General features: G+C 51.5%; 3 non-coding genes and 1 pseudogene across 3 annotated transcripts; all 4 read right to left on the bottom strand.

Annotated features, from left to right (window-relative positions):
• Positions 1–2,143: 2,143 nt before the first annotated feature.
• LOC126000913 (GPN-loop GTPase 3-like) lies at positions 2,144–5,344 on the bottom strand (annotated as a pseudogene).
• LOC126033647 (U2 spliceosomal RNA) lies at positions 4,991–5,181 on the bottom strand. Its single transcript, XR_007504478.1, has one exon. It is a non-coding gene; the product is annotated as a U2 spliceosomal RNA (small nuclear RNA).
• A 3,319-nt stretch (positions 5,345–8,663) lies between the features above and the next one.
• LOC126033634 (U2 spliceosomal RNA) lies at positions 8,664–8,854 on the bottom strand. The gene has a single exon (XR_007504476.1). It is a non-coding gene; the product is annotated as a U2 spliceosomal RNA (small nuclear RNA).
• Positions 8,855–11,536: 2,682 nt separating this feature from the next.
• LOC126033626 (U2 spliceosomal RNA) lies at positions 11,537–11,727 on the bottom strand. Its single transcript, XR_007504475.1, has one exon. It is a non-coding gene; the product is annotated as a U2 spliceosomal RNA (small nuclear RNA).
• Between the last annotated feature and the right edge of the window lie 4,060 nt (positions 11,728–15,787).

Raw genomic sequence — 15,787 nt, 5'->3', positions numbered from 1 at the left:
ACGGGGGGGGGGGGGGGGGGGCATATGGGCCCACCGGGATTCGAACCAACCACCTTTGGTCCTGGATTGGCTGCTTGCAAGGCAAATGCCGCTGTGCTATCTCTCCGGGCCTCCTACCTGTTGTTCAATATACCTTATGGTTTTTTGGGCCTGATATCAAGGTCTTTAATCCATTTGAGTTTGACCTTTGTGCATGGTGTTAGATGGAGGTCTGAGTTTGCTTTTTTGCAAGTGACTGACCAGATGTGCCAACACCACTTGTTGAAGAAGCTTTTCCTTGCTCCATTTTGCATATTCTGCCCTCTTCATTGAAATTTCAACTTTAAAATCTTTTTTTCTGGTTGTGCTTATAGATCACTTTGGAAACTATATGCATTATTGGCAATTGAATCCAGGGTGACTGCATGCAAGGCAAGCACCTGACTACTGTACTAGCTCTCTGGCTCCTCAACTTTTAAAATCTAAGTTGATGCTATTAATTTTTTTTAAGGAAGGGGATGAGATTTTAGGCCACACAATGTAGCACCTGGAGGTTATTTCTTGTTTGTTTTTTTTTCCTTTGTTGTTGTTGTTTTTTTGGAGGTTATTTCTATTTCTGATTTGGTGGGGGAGGGTCACTCCTGGTGGCAAATTAGAGACTGGGCATTGCTAGGGATGGAACCTGGTTCTTGCTTGCAATATATGCACCATCCTTTAAACTATTTCTAAACTGAAGTCATTAAAATATAACTTTTTGGGCCCGGAGAGATAGCACAGCGGCGTTTGCCTTGCAAGCAGCTGATCCAGGACCAAAGGTGATTGGTTCGAATCCCGGTGTCCCACATGGTCCCCCGTGCCTGCCAGGAGCTATTTCTGAGCAGACAGCCAGGAGTAACCCCTGAGCACCACTGGGTGTGACCCAAAAACAAAAAAACAAAACAAAAAAACTTTTTTTTTGGTTTTGGGGTCATACCTGGCAGCGCTCAGGCTCCTGGCTCTATGCTCAGAAGTCACTCCTGGCAGGCTCGGGGGACCATATAGGATGCCAGGATTCAAACCACAGTCCTTCTAAATGAAAGGCAAACGCTCTACCTCCATGCTATCTCTCCAGCCCCAAAACATGACACTTAGTAGCAATAATTTCAGACTATTCAACATTAGATTAAAAAATGCTGTCATTTTCATTTTTTTTTTTTTTTGGTTTTTGGGCCACACCCGTTTGACGCTCAGGGGTTACTCCTGGCTATGTGCTCAGAAATCGCCCCTGGCTTGGGGGGACCATATGGGACACCGGGGGATCGAACAGCGGTCCGGTCCGTTCCTTGGCTAGCGCTTGTAAGGCAGACACCTTACCTCTAGCGCCACCTTCCCAGCCCCTTTTTTTTTTTTTTTTTTTTTGGTTTTTGGGCCACACCCTGTGACGCTCAGGGGTTACTCCTGGCTATGCGCTCAGAAGTTGCTCCTGGCTTCTTGGGGGACCATATGGGACGCCGGGGGATCGAACCGTGGTCCGTCCTAGGCTAGCGCAGGCAAGGCAGGCACCTTACCTCCAGCGCCACCGCCCGGCCCCTCATTTTTTTTTTTTTATGAAAACAAAAACCTATAGGGTTTTTCCACTTTGGAAAAGTCTATGTTCTCACATGAACACATATTCTTTCTCTCCTTATTCCTCTCAACTTCAAATTTTTTTCAATAAACTATTTTGTTTTACTTTAATAAAAAGGTGGGGGGGAATAAATAGTTTTCTAGCAGCCATTCTTTTTTTTTTGGGGGGGGGTCACATCGAGCAGCACTCAGGGTTTACTCCTGGCTCTATGCTCAGAAATCGCCCCTGGTATGCACAGGGGACCATATGGGATGCTGGGATTCGAACCACCGTCCTTCTGCATGAAATGACTTTAAGTGAAGAAAATTCTGTTGATTTGACAACCCTTCTCATGTATACAGTTCCATTTTTTTTTTGTTTTTTTTGGGGAGGCCACACCCGGCAGTGCTCAGGGGTTACTCCTGGCTGTCTGCTCAGAAATAGCTCCTGGCAGGCACGGGGACCATATGGGACACCGGGATTCGAACCAACCACCTTTGGTCCTGGATCGGCTGCTTGCAAGGCAAACGTCGCTGTGCTATCTCTCCGGGCCCTACAGTTCCATTTTTAACAAACTCTTCATTTATTCTGGCATTCTTGAAAATATTCACCAAACATAGGAGACAGTTCATCTTCAAGTTCTTTTTGGTTCTTTGAATTTCAAGTCTTCTCCTCATTGAATGGCAAGATCAATATGCTCTAATACAATGTTCGTACTTTCTTCATAGGACTTGATCGTAAAACCAAATTATGCTGTAATCATCAAGCAGAGCCCATAGATGGCATTAATCAATTTTTTGAATTGTTTGCTTCTGAAGTCACTTGTTGAATAATACAACCCTAGATGGGGCTGGATGGTGATGGATGGAGGGTGAGGCCTTTCTCATCCAGTCCAGGACACGTGTCTCTAAGCCCCTTCAGCTGGCGGGTCTGAGATTTTAGAGTGGCAGCAAGGAAGACTCCTATCAGTCAGGTTTTAGGAGACATCAGCTTTATTCAAGGCCCTGGCTAACATGTGTGGCCTATCATAACCTTTCCAGCCAGATTCATAATCAGTCCTGCAATCAACCCCTTTTTCTTTCTTTTTTATTTCTGTTTGTTTTGTTTTTTGTTTTTTGGGTCACACCCCGGCAGCACTCAGGGGTTACTCCTGCCTCTACACTCAGAAATTGTTCCTGGCAGGCTCTGGGGACCATATGGGATACTGGGATTCGAACCACCATCCTTTCCACACTACCTCCACGCTATCTCACCAGCTCCAATCAAACTCTTTCAGCCATCCCTCCCCTCCTGCTTCTTCCTCCTTGCTCAATCTCTCCCAATCTCTCAATCAATCTCTCCTCCCTCTCTCCATCCTGCCCCTGAAGTGCTCTTCTAGATACCTCCCAAAGACCCCTCCCAGAAATGGACAGGTCTTACTAGCAGGTAAGGTTACAAAGGAAGAATGGGGGAAGGGGTAACAAGAATCATCTTATTAAAGTATATATGTCTGGGTTAGAAACCTCTCAATTTGTATATATATCTGGGACTAGAAACTTCTCAATTTCCTTATTAGCTTTCTTACTCAACAAATTCATTTTTGTCATGATGTTAACTTGGGGAATTTCAAGCGATATCATAGCACTCAAGGCTGCCCAGATGCCAGAAATAAACTTGAACGACTCTACCATGAACGAAGATCCAACCAGGAAAACGCCGCAGACACGGAACTGCCACATGTTCCCGCTGCTGAACCAGCTTTGTCATCATAGGCAGGTGAGTGAGTGTACAACTCGAGCTGACCTGGACAGTCAAAAAGGATGCAGCCAACCTCTACGTGACCCAGACCGTTCTGGAGCCATTGAGCCAGTCGAAGTCGCTGTCAAAGTACTCCTTGCAAAATACCACACCAGAACCAATCTGCAGAGACTCATTCTCCGTCGCAACGGTCACCTCGGTCAGTTGCCAGGGGTCATGGCCGTCACCGAGTAAGTGAAGTTGTTCAGCGGCAGGATCTAAGTTGACCACTTGGAGAGGTCGGTTGAGTGCTTCTGAGTGCTGGACCCGGGTGGCACAGCTGCGGAGGGACCCATGACAACTGCGCAGAATGAGGCCTTAGGCCTTTAGCAACCACAGGACGCCCAGACTTTCGGAAACCACGACAGCATGTAAGGGGCCGGAGCAATATCACAGGGGTAGGTCGTTTGCCTTGCACGCGGGTGATCCAGGACGGTCGGTTCGATCCCCTGAGAACCATATGGTCACCCAAGCACGCACACACAAAAATAAAATAAAATGCGAATGCGATGGGGACTACTGGAGGTTCCTGCTCACTCTTTTTTTTTATTTGTTTTGTTTTTTTGGGGGGGCCACACCCGTTTGATGCTCAGGTGTTAGTCCTGGCTAAGCGCTCAGAAATCGCCCCTGGCTTGGGGGGACCATATGGGGACGCCCAAGGGTCGAACCAGGGTCCTTCCTTGACTAGCGCTTGCAAGGCAGATACCTTACCTCTAGCACCTCCTCGCCGACCCACCTGCTCACTGTTAATCCTAATTAATTAATCGTAAATTAGGAGAAATGCAGAGCACTTAGATCCTTCTCAAGGCAGCTATAGAATACACTAAAAAGAAAAGAAAAAAAGAAAAAAAAAAGTAGGGGCCGGGCAGTGGCGCTAGAGGTAAGGTGTCTCTGCCTTGCCAGCGCTAGCCTAGGATGGACAGCGGTTCGATCCCCCGGAGTCCCAAATGGGCCCCCAAGCCAGGTGCGACTTCTGAACGCATAGCCAGGAGTAATCCATGAGTGTTACCGAGTGTGAACACCCCCCCCCAAAAAAAAAAACAGCTATACAATACACTAAAAAGAAATGAAAAAAGAAAAAAAAAAAACTGTAAACCTGACAGCTATAAGAATACACTAAAAGGGCCCGGAGAGATGTGTTTGCCTTGCAAGCAGCTGATCCAGGACCAAAGGTGGTTGGTTCGAATCCCGGTGTCCATATTGTCCCCTGCCTGCCAGGAGCTTTTCTGAGCAGACAGCCAGGAGTAATTCCTGAGCAATGCCGGGTGTGACCTCAAAAAAGAGAATACAGTAAAAAGGGGCCGGGGCGGTGGCGCTAGAGGTAAGGTGTCTGAGCGAATAGCCAGGAGTAACCCCTGAGAGTCACCTGGTGTATCCCAGAAAAAAAAAAAGGGGGGGGAGATCGTTCTTTAACCTCCCCCATATCAAGTTACTGGGCTGCGGAAATGATCATTCACGAGCACAAGGGCATCACAGAAGAAAAAAAATGGGGATGTAAGATTGCCGTCTACTAGCTAGTACTAAGATATGAGTAATATGCTTTGCTCTGTGGACAAATGTAAAATACCTGAGAAAAATCAGTGTTAGTACGCAGACAGAAGCACAGATCATAGAAAATCAAGGTCTTTCTTTGTATACACCGAAAATGAGCGGAGGTGCACCGTTCCCGGAGGTACTGCAATACCGGGTCGATGCGCGGAGCGGACGGAGCAAGCTCCTCTTCCGACTCCCAGCTCCAAAAATCCATTTAATATATTGTCCTCGGATAGAGGACGTATCAGATATTAAACTGATAAGAACAGATACTACACTTGATCTTAGCCAAAAGGCCGAGAAGCGATACCTGATGCCCGCTGCCCTCGCCCCTGCCAGATTCGGACACCTATCTTTAGCTTATGGTGACAGCACTGAAATTGAAAAGTAAAACGTGGAGGGCGCACCATCCTTTCCATTCCTGGCCTACTCCACGGTCCGAGGGACTTCCACGCGGCCGCGCGGCCCCATGTCTCGGTTTTCTACATTTTTGGTTCCCCACTTCCCGGGTGACAGCTCGACCCTAATCTGCATACGCCACTCCCTGGACACGCCCCAGAGGCGGGGCCACCCAGAGGCTCCAATCCTGGAGCGCGGGTCTGCGGGAAGCCCCGCCCCTCTGGCTGCGGCCTTCGGTGGGCGGGGCTATCAGGGCGGGGCCTGCGGCGGGTCGCGAGGATCCCGGAAGCCTCCACGCACTCGCCCCCTCCCGCCCCTGGCGCGCACTCGGCCAGCGCTCCCCAGCCACCCGGGCCTGCTCCGCGAGTGGCAGGGCCCCAGTGCCCTTCCGCCACGCAGGCCTAAGGGCACAACTCCCGGCCGCGTTTTTCTGGAAGGGTGGGGAGCAGGACGGTGCTGGTGGGGTGCAGTGAGGAAGGGATCGGGGGTCGCGGGGCCGCGGCCGGGCGTGTTTTCTCGGGACGCGAGAGAGACCCCTCTGTGCCCCTGGGCCGGTGTGATGGAACCAAACCCACTACCAACGCTGCGAAGGGCCCGAGGGAGAGCACTGCGAGTAGGGCCAAGCGCCTCCAATGTACCAATGCGAGTAGGGCTCGAGCCCTGCATCCCATGTGACTCTGGTCCCCAGAGCCTGCCTGGAGCAAGTTCTGTGCGCAGAGCCAGGAGGAGCCCTGAGCGACTGCCAGAGGCCTTTAAGGCCTTCTGCCCCCAAACAGCAAGGGGGTGAGGGGCCAAGGCCTCTCTAAGGCAGGCGCCCCTCACCTCCCTCCCTCACTCGAGGACGATCCCAGGCAACTCCTGAATGCCCAGAAAGGGGGGCGGCAAGTTATACATAAGTATCTAACCAGAAAAGCAAAACCCTACTCTCCCTGGGCCGACCAGGCTTCTTCCAATGAGCTGGAAGCCAGAGAGAATAAAAGAGCATGAACGCCTAAAGCGAAAGCCTAGCCCCCTACTTACCCCAGAGCTGAGCTGAGCTCCCTTATCTTGGGGGCAGTAAGCACGGTGCTAACTTCTGACAGCCAAATCTTAGGCCCCAAAGGGGCACCGTTCCTGAGCAAGCTGTAATAATACCAGGCCGATGCGCGGAGTGGATTAAGCAACCTCCTATTTTAGCTCTCCGTTCCAAAAACCTCTTAACATATTTTTCTTAGAGGAGAATGCATCAGATGTTAAACTGATAATACCCGAAGTTACTTACACTCTACACCAAAATGAGGAGAAATAATAACGACTCACCACTACCACCACCCCTACACCCACTCTCTCAGCCTGCCCACAGGTCACTTTTTGTTTGTTTGTTTGTTTGTTGTTTTTGGGCCACACCCGGCGGTGCTCAGGGGTTATTCCTGGCTGTCTGCTCAGAAATACCTCCTGGCAGGCATGGGGGACCATATGGGACACCGGGATTCGAACCAACCACCTTTAGTCCTGGATTGGCTGCTTGCAAGGCAAACACCGCTGTGCTATCTCTCCGGGCCCACAGGTCACATTTTCAACTCAGGGTGGGGTACCTTTGCCCCACCCCTGCTGCCCTCCTCCCAGTCTCTGTACCCCATACCTGACGCGAATCCCGGGCCAAGCGCCTCCAATGTACCAGTCAGCTGAGAGGAAAGACAGACCTCTCGGGCTAAGGCAGCTAGAGCGTTTGCCTTCCACGCGGCCGACCTGGGTTCGGTGCCTTGGGCTACCCTATGTTCTCTGCCAGGGTCTGCCAGGAATGATCCCTGAGCACAGATCCCTGAGCACAGAGTAACCCCTAAATACCTGGGGCCAGGTGCAGAGGCAGTGCAGGCTGATAAAACTCTTGCCTCACATAGGTCCACAGGGGTTCAGTGTCCCGGAGCAAACCAGGAGTGATCCCCAGCACAGAGTCGGAAAGAAGACCTGAGCATCCATGCCCATGCCCCCAAAACAGACAAACAAATGGACTCAGAAGAAGGGAGGCAGTCTCTGTTTGGATTGCATTAGATTTGAACTGGTCAGAGTTAGGGCTCACTCCCGGTTCAAGGAGACCAGGACATTTGAGGGGGTCAGGGCTGCTCCAAGAGGACAGGCGACTGTGGCTGCAAAGCAGGGCGAAAGCGCCACCCCATGGGGAAGGAGGACGAGGATTCCCACCCGCCCATCCTTTGCCTTTCTTGTTCTCCTCGCTAACTGAATCGCATGTGAGCCGGGGGAGGCTCAGTGTTTCCATCTGCTCACTGGAGAGACCGAAACAGCCTCCGGTGGAATCCTCCCAAAATCAAAATCCAAGGAGACCCAGCGCCCTCAGCCTGGAAGCAGATTCCTGGGCGCGCTGCCAGATTGAGGCTGGGCGGCCTTCTGGAACTCTCCCCCCGGACAGCCCACATCATCTCTGGCCTCTCATTGCCTGCTTGGTGAAGAAAACCCCGTGCCCTGTGTCCTATCCTCCTCAGGTATGGACTCAAAAGTGTTATATATGAAAACATTTCTATAAGATTTTTTTTTGGGGGGTCACACCCGGCAGCGCTCAGGGGTCACTCCTAGCTCCATGCTTAGAAATCGCTCCTGGCAGGCTCAGGAGACCATATGGGATGCCGGGATTCAAACCACCATCCTTCTGCATGCAAGGCAAATGTCCTCCATGCTATTTCTCCGGCCCCTCCATATGATTATTATCTTTACTAATCCTCATCCTCCATCTCACCATCATCCAGCCCCATCGAAGGCTGATTTGCAACAAAAAACTCTTAGGGTCTTTGGGAGGCTTTCTGCCTCCACGCCCTCCAGCCCCTCGACCTCGTTCCCTAGGACCACTAGGGAATGTAGGATTTCTGTATTTTTGAGATTAAAAAAAAAAAAAGTGAGGGGGAGCTGGAAAGATAGCATGGAGGTAGAACGATCTGGGGGGGCAAGAGGGAGAGCAGTGGAATAGATGCAGCTCTCTTCCTGGGCTGCTGGTTCTCCTACCCCAGTGTTTCTCAACCTTTCTATGCAAAAGCACACTTTTTCATGAAAAAAAATCACGAGGCACACCACTATTAGAAAATGTTAAAAATGGGGCGGAGAGACAGCATGAAGGTAAGATGTTTGTCTTGCATGCGGAAGGATGGTGGTTTGAATACCAGCATCCCATATGGACCCCTGTGCCTACCAGGAGCGATTCTGAGCCTGGAGCCAGAGTAAGTCCTAAGCGCTACCGGGTGTGACCCAAAAAAATAAAACAAATAAACTAAAGCCTGGAAAAGTTCTATAAGACTCCGCAGTAGCATCTTCCTAATAACCATCTACATCTTTTTTAGCGTGAAAAAAAGGAATGACAAGACATCCTTGTATTACCAAGTTCTTCTCTTAGACACATAATGAGGGGAGATGCACCGTTCCCGGAGGTACTGCAATACCGGGTCGATGCGCGGAGCGGACGGAGCAAGCTCCTCTTCCGACTCCCAGCTCCAAAAATCCATTTAATATATTGTCCTCGGATAGAGGACGTATCAGATATTAAACTGATAAGAACAGATACTACACTTGATCTTAGCCAAAAGGCCGAGAAGCGATACCTGATGCCCGCTGCCCTCGCCCCTGCCAGATTCGGACACCTATCTTTAGCTTATGGTGACAGCACTGAAATTGAAAAGTAAAACGTGGAGGGCGCACCATCCTTTCCATTCCTGGCCTACTCCACGGTCCGAGGGACGCCCACGCGGCCGCGCTTCCCCAAGTCTTGGTTTTCTACATTTTTGGTTCCCCACTTCCCGGGTGACAGCGCGGCCCTAATCTGCATGCACCGCCCCTAGAGGCGTGACCACAACAAGAGGCTCCAATCCTGGAGCGCTGGCCTGCAAGAAGCCCCGCCCTCAACGCCTTTGGTGGGCGTGGCTGTCAGGGCGGGGCCTGCGGCGGGTCGCGAGGATCCCGGAAGCCTCAACGCGCGCATCCCGCCTGCCCGGTTGCTGGTGGCAGCGCCCGACGTGCCGCCTAGGCGACGACTCTGCCGCTGCGCCCTCCCGGCTCTGCCCGGGCGCTCTCCTTCCCAGAACCTCTCTCGTCCCGCTTTAGGGTCGCTGCGCTTCCGTCCCGACCCGGCAGACTGGGTCCCGGCAGAGCCGCAACTCCGGGTCTCACTGCCTTCCCGGTGACACGCCAGGAGCCTCTAGTGGAACCTCGGCCGGACGGTCGTTGGCGACCAAACCGCCAGAGGGGGACCCGAGGGAGCGGACGGCGCTTCCCGCCCCCCTGCGTCCCCCAGAGCTGCCTTGTCTCTCGTGTCAACTTCTGACAGCCACATCTTGGGCCCCAAGGAGGGACTCGACTGCACCCCTCCTGTTCCAGGGCCAGCCCAATCCCAGGCCGATGCGCGAGTGGACGGGCAAGCGCCTGCTTCAGCCCCGCTGCAAGAACCCTTTGACAATCGTCCTTAGATGGCGAATGCATCAGACGTTAAAGCGAGAACACCCGAGGTCACACTCCCAAGGCAGCTAAAGTGTTGGCCTTGCACGCGGCCGACCGGGGTTCGGGCCTCGGCCTCCCCTGTGGACTCCCGGGTCTGCCATGAGGAACCCCTGAGTACCTAGGCCGGGCTCCGGTGGCGGTGCAGGCTGGAAAAGCGCTTGCCTCACTCACACAGGTCCACAGCGGTTCGGTGCCCCAGCCACACCGCCTGTGCTCCCCGGAGCAAAGTAGGAGTGAGTCGGAAGACCTGAGCATCCACGCCCGTGCCCCCCAAACAAACAAACAGACAAACAAATGGACTCAGAAGAGGGGACGCAGTCTCAGTTTGGATTGCATTAGATTTGAACCGGTCAGTTAGGGCTCACTCCCGGTTCAACGAGGCCAGGACATTTGAGGGGGTCAGGGCTGCTCCTAGAGGACAGGCGGCCGTGGCTGCAAAGCAGGCGAAAGCATCCCCCATGGGGGAAGGACAGGGACTCCTGCCCACCCATCCTCTGCCTTTCTGGTTCTCGAGTCTAGGCAAACTGAACCGCATGTGAGCGGGGGAGGCTCAGAGTTTTCATCTGCTCTCTGGAGAGACCGAAATAGCCTCTGGTGGAATCCTTCCGAAATCAAAATCCCCTAAGTTTTAGGAGACCCAGGGCCCTCAGCCTGGATGCAGATTCCTGGGCACCGCTGCCAGACTGAGGTTGGGTGGCCTTCTGGAACTCTCCCCGGGAAAGTCCACATCATCTCTGGCCTCTCATTGCCTGCTTGGTGAAGAAACCCTGTGTCCTATCCTTCTCTGGTCTGGCCCCAAAAGCTCTTAGGGCCTATCGCCTAAAATATTAAGAAAAAGAAATTAGGGCCCAGAGAGATAGCACAGCGGTGTTTGCCTTGCAAGCAGCCGATCCAGGACCTAAGGTGGTTGGTTTGAATCCCGGTGTCCCATATGGTCCCCCGTTGCCTGCCAGGAGCTGTTTCTGAGCAGACAGCCAGGAGTAACCCCTGAGCACCGCCGGGTATGGCCCAAAAACCAAAAAAAAAAAAGAAAGAAAGAAATTAGATAGCCAAAAAGAGAAATTCAGCCCAGACATTGGGAGTGGCCCACACCTTTGCAGTAGCCTCCTTTTTTCCTTCTTGAGTGGTTTTACGCGAGGATGCCAGGGATGGAGTCCTCCTCCAGGGCTGCTTGGTAATGGTCTCCTTTACAGCGCCACTTTCTCCCAAAGGAAAGCACTACCTGAAGGAAATGATGCATATCATGTCAAGTTCTTTCCTGTGACCTCGACTTTAAGCCCCTGAGAGCTACTTCTGAGCAGACAGCCAGGAGTAACCCCTGAGCAACGCCGGGTGTGACCCAAAAAAAAGAGAATACACTAAAAAGGAGCCAGGGCGGTGGCGCTAGAGGTAAGGCGCCTGCCTTGCCAGCACTAGCCTAGGACGGACCGCGGTTCAATCCCCCGTCCTCCCACATGGTACCCCAAGCCAGGAGCGACTTCTGAGCGCATAGCCAGAAGTAAACCCTAAGCGTCACCTGGTGTGTCCCAGAAAAAAAAAGGGATCGTTCTTTAACCTTCCCTGGGCTGCGGATACGGTCGTTTACGAGCACAAGGGCATCACAGCAAGAAGGAAATGGGGTTGTAAGATTCCTGTCTGATAAATAGTACTAAGATATGGGTAACAAATTTTGCTTTGTGTAAAACCAAACCCAGGATAAGCGGAAAGACTTGAGGCAGTATCAGTACATAAGTAAGATCACAGGTCATAGGAAAATCAAGGTCTTTTTTTGTATACACCGAAAATGAGGGGAGGTGCACCGTTCCCGGAGGTACTGCAATACCGGGTCGATGCGCGGAGCGGACGGAGCAAGCTCCTCTTCCGACTCCCAGCTCCAAAAATCCATTTAATATATTGTCCTCGGATAGAGGACGTATCAGATATTAAACTGATAAGAACAGATACTACACTTGATCTTAGCCAAAAGGCCGAGAAGCGATGCTCACTCACTCTCCGGCCCCCTGGCCCTGCCCGCGCCGCCCCGGTTCAGCTCACGGTGAGCCGCCTGCGCCTCTGCCCCCCCACCCGCCCCGCACCGCCCCCCGCACGCCGGGCCGGCCTCGCGCCATCCTCCGGCCTCGTTTCCCGAGCGAGGAACCGGCCACGCTCGCGTCTATTCGAATTTGCCCCACCCGCGCGGTCTATTGTAATTTACATAACCCGCCCAGAAGAGGGCGTGGCTAAACGGCCGACCCGCCCCCGAGACCCCCGAGATGACGTTTGAGGCGCGTCCTCGGTCTAGGGAGCCTCCGGGGGAGGCGGTTGGCGAGACAGGCTCCCCCTTGCCACAGCCAATTGGTCTTCCCGGCCATAAGCGTCTTGTCTTCTCTGTTAACGAGCTTATTTGGCTTCCCCAACTTGCTTAACTGATCGCACCCTCTTCCCCGTTGTCCTCATTTTCTGACTTGACTTGACTTTTTGCCTTTATAACCATCTCTGACTGTCCTTGGGCCGAGCTCTTGGGCCGCGGAGTCCTCTCCAGTCGCCAGCTTCTGGGAGAAAGGCTCCGGGCTCGGCCCCTCCGAGGGGCGCCCATTGATTTGTGTTTTGGGAACTCCCTTTATACCGTGAGAGCAATGCAGGAATATTTGCTCTGGGCCCCAAGGCCACCAAAGCATTGAACTCTCCTCCGTTCCCTGCAGAGGAGTCGAAACCTTCCCCGGACTGACTGAGGGGGCTGGCTACTTTTTTTTTTTTTTTTTTGTGGTTTTTGGGTCACACCCGGCAGTGCTCAGGGGTTATTCCTGGCTCCAGGCTCAGAAATTGCTCCTGGCAGGCACGGGAGGACCATATATGGGACGCCGGGATTCGAACCGATGACCTCCTGTATGAGAGGCAAACGCCTTACCTCCATGCTATCTCTCCGGCCCCGGGGCTGGCTACTTTTACCTTACCTCTTCTCCTAAGGAGAATCTGATTTGATTGGTGAGTTTAGTTTCGTGTGTGTGTGTGTGTGTGTGTGTGTGTGTGTGTGTGTGTGTGTGTGTGTGTGTGTGTGTATTTTACATGGTCCCCACAGTGACCTACCTACCTCTGGTAATATCTCTCCAGTCTTTTGTCATTTCTTTTCCTCTTTCCTTCTTTCTCTCATCTTCCTCCTTCCTTCCTTCCTTCCTTCCTTCCTTCCTTCCTTCCTTCCTTCCTTCCTTCCTTCCTTCCTTCCTTCCTTCCTTCTTCCTCCCTCTCCCATCTCCCCTCTCATTTGGGTCAAATCTTGGCTCTGTGCTCATGGATTCACTCTTGGCTGTGCTCTGAGAAATGTATGTGGCACAATGTATGTATGGCACAAATGTATGTGGCATCAAACAGGACAGGCTTATTTTTTGTTTTGTTTGGGGGCCACACCAGGCAGTACTCTGGTGTTACTATTGGCTCCATGCTCAGAAATCATTCCTCCTGGCAGGCTCAGGAGACCATATGTGATGCCAGGGGTCAAACCCAGGTAGGTTCCAGGTCGGTCCCGTGTCGGCCACATGCAATGCAAACACTGTACCTGCTGTGCTATTGCTCTGGCCCCTAACAGGACAGGTTTACGTGAGGCAAGTGTCTTAACCTCTGTAATTTGTCTCTGGCCCTGCCTCTGTATTTTGAAGAATGAGTTTAATGTGACCTTCAGTCTTTCCAGTTAATAGAAATTCCCCCCCCTAATTCTTTTCTAGTTTTTCTCTAGGTCCCTTTTTACCACTGGTAGCAAAGATGCAACTCAGGGGTAGTGTAGCAGCCTCAACATGAGTGAAGTCCTAGATTTGATCTCCAACAAAAAACAACAACAACAAAATAGAATTTAAAAAAAAGATAGATGCTCACATATTAAAAATAAACCAGCCTCCAAGCAAAGACTAACTGTCCTCATTCTTTGAGCCACTCTCTGATCTCCTGTCAGTTTCTTCTCTCCATTTATGTATTTATTTTCTGTTTTGGGGCCACACTCATTGATACTCAGGGGTTACTCCTGGCTCTGCACTCAGAAATCACTCCTGGCTTGGGAGACCATATGGAACACCGGGGGATCGAACCTCAGTTTGTCCTAGGTTAGCGTGTGCAAGGCAAATGCTCTACTGCTGCGCCACTGCTCCAGGTCCTCTCTTCATTTATTTTTATTTTTGTTTTTTGGGGCTACACTGACAGGCAGGTTTATGGAAAAATAATTACGTGTAGAATTCTATTAAAGGTGTCTTTCATGCAGGGGGTCCAGAGAAGGTACATGGGTCTGCATTTCCAGAGAAATACCCACCCACCCACTGCATACTGAGAGAAGCTTAGCTGAGGCCAGAGAGTGAGCCCCAGTGGCTGGTGTGCATGCATTTCTGAGAGAGATGTGTGACTGCGAAGTGCAAGAGCAGCTCAGTGCCTGGCCCATATCTGAATGTTCTTGGGTTCTGGAACTTAAAAATGTATGTTAATTTTCACAACTAACCAAGGAGACAGTATTTCATTGCTCAGTTAGACTGAATCCATAAAACCAGTTACTACACTGGACTCCAAAACTTGCTTACCTTTATTATTTTGGAGGGATACAGCTCCCAAGAAATATTCAGAGGCACCATGACACAGCTGTAGGCCACCAGGGCTAAGCAAAATGCAGCTGTGGGGTGGAAACTCAACTAAGGGTCTTTTTTGTTTGGGGGGTTTTTGGGTCACACCCAGTGGCGGTGCTCAAGAGGTTACTCCTGGCAGGCTTGGGGGACCAATTGGGATGCCAGGAACCAAACTGTGGGTCCGTTCAGGTTCGGCAGCATACAAGGCAAAAGCCCTATCACTGTGCTATAGCTCCAGCCCTGAACTAAGTGTCTTATGGGTACTGTGCATGCAGTCCTGCTCTTTGAACTCTCTCTTCAGTCTCTTACTCATTGATATCCAGAACTCAAAGTGTGTAAGAAAATCCCCATATTTTCTTTTGGGTGGAACATTCCAAGCAGTGCTCAGGTGGCCTGGGGACATCCTTTTGGGGATCCTCAGTCAACTGGTTCAATGTGATAATTAGAAATTTTCATGTTTCCTGAGGTCCTCCAGAGCCAGGTGAAGGCTAACCCAGATGTGGTCAGGGGCCTCTTGGAGTACCCAGCTATGATCATGCTTGGAGGACAGGTCTGGGTCAGCCACAAGCAATGCAGTTGTTATAACTGTGGCACCATCTCTCTGGCCTTGCCTCACATTTTCTTTTTGGTTTCAACAATACCAAACAGGAGCTGGAGCAATAGCACAGCGGTAGGGCGTTTGCCTAGTACATGGTCAATCCTGGATGGACCCGTTTGATTCCCTTGCATTTTATATGGTCCCCCAAGCCTGCCAGGAACGACTTCTGAGTGCAAAGCCAGGAGTAACCCCTGAGCACTGCTGGGTGTGACCCAAACAAACAAAAAAAACACACAATACCAAACAGCTGTAATTTCCTATTTGACTGACACTGACTTCCTGTCAGTTTCTTCACCTTATTCCTGATAAAGAAATGGATAAAAGTTTTTTCTTTTTTTTTTTGTTTTGGGGCCACAACCAGTGGTGCTCAGAGTTTACTCCTCACTCTGATCACAGGAATCATTCCTGGCAAGGAATGGGGGGACCATATGGGATGCTGGAATCCAACCCAGGTCAGCTACACACAAGGTACTATTGCTCTGGCCCCAAGGATCAGCGCTTTAGAGGGTTTACATTAATCAGATAAAAAGAGGTTCAGACAGGTGATTCCAGTCAACAGTGAAGGAAGACAGTTTCAGCTGTGTGGTGGCTTAGTCGAGAACCTGGAAGGCAACGTGCCTGCTGGGGTTGTAATGTGGAGTCTATCCAAGAGAGCTGCTGCTATGCCAGCTCCTTGTTCTCTACCTTGCCCACCCGTAGGGGTGCTGTGCCTACACCCCTAGGGGTGCTGTCCCTATCTGGGTCAAAACATGATTCCCCTTTCATGGACTGCAGAGGGCAGCAGGAAGCAGCACAGACAATCTCCTCCCTGGTTTCCAGAGACCTGGAGGTAGCCAGCCTGAGCAGAGAGTTTGCACTTCCAGG

The sequence above is a fragment of the Suncus etruscus genome, chromosome 1 (assembly GCF_024139225.1).
Source record: "Suncus etruscus isolate mSunEtr1 chromosome 1, mSunEtr1.pri.cur, whole genome shotgun sequence".
NCBI classification, from domain to species: Eukaryota; Metazoa; Chordata; class Mammalia; order Eulipotyphla; family Soricidae; genus Suncus; species Suncus etruscus.
The sequence above is the reverse complement of the archived record's forward strand: the minus strand, read 5'-3'. Positions and strand labels throughout refer to the sequence as shown.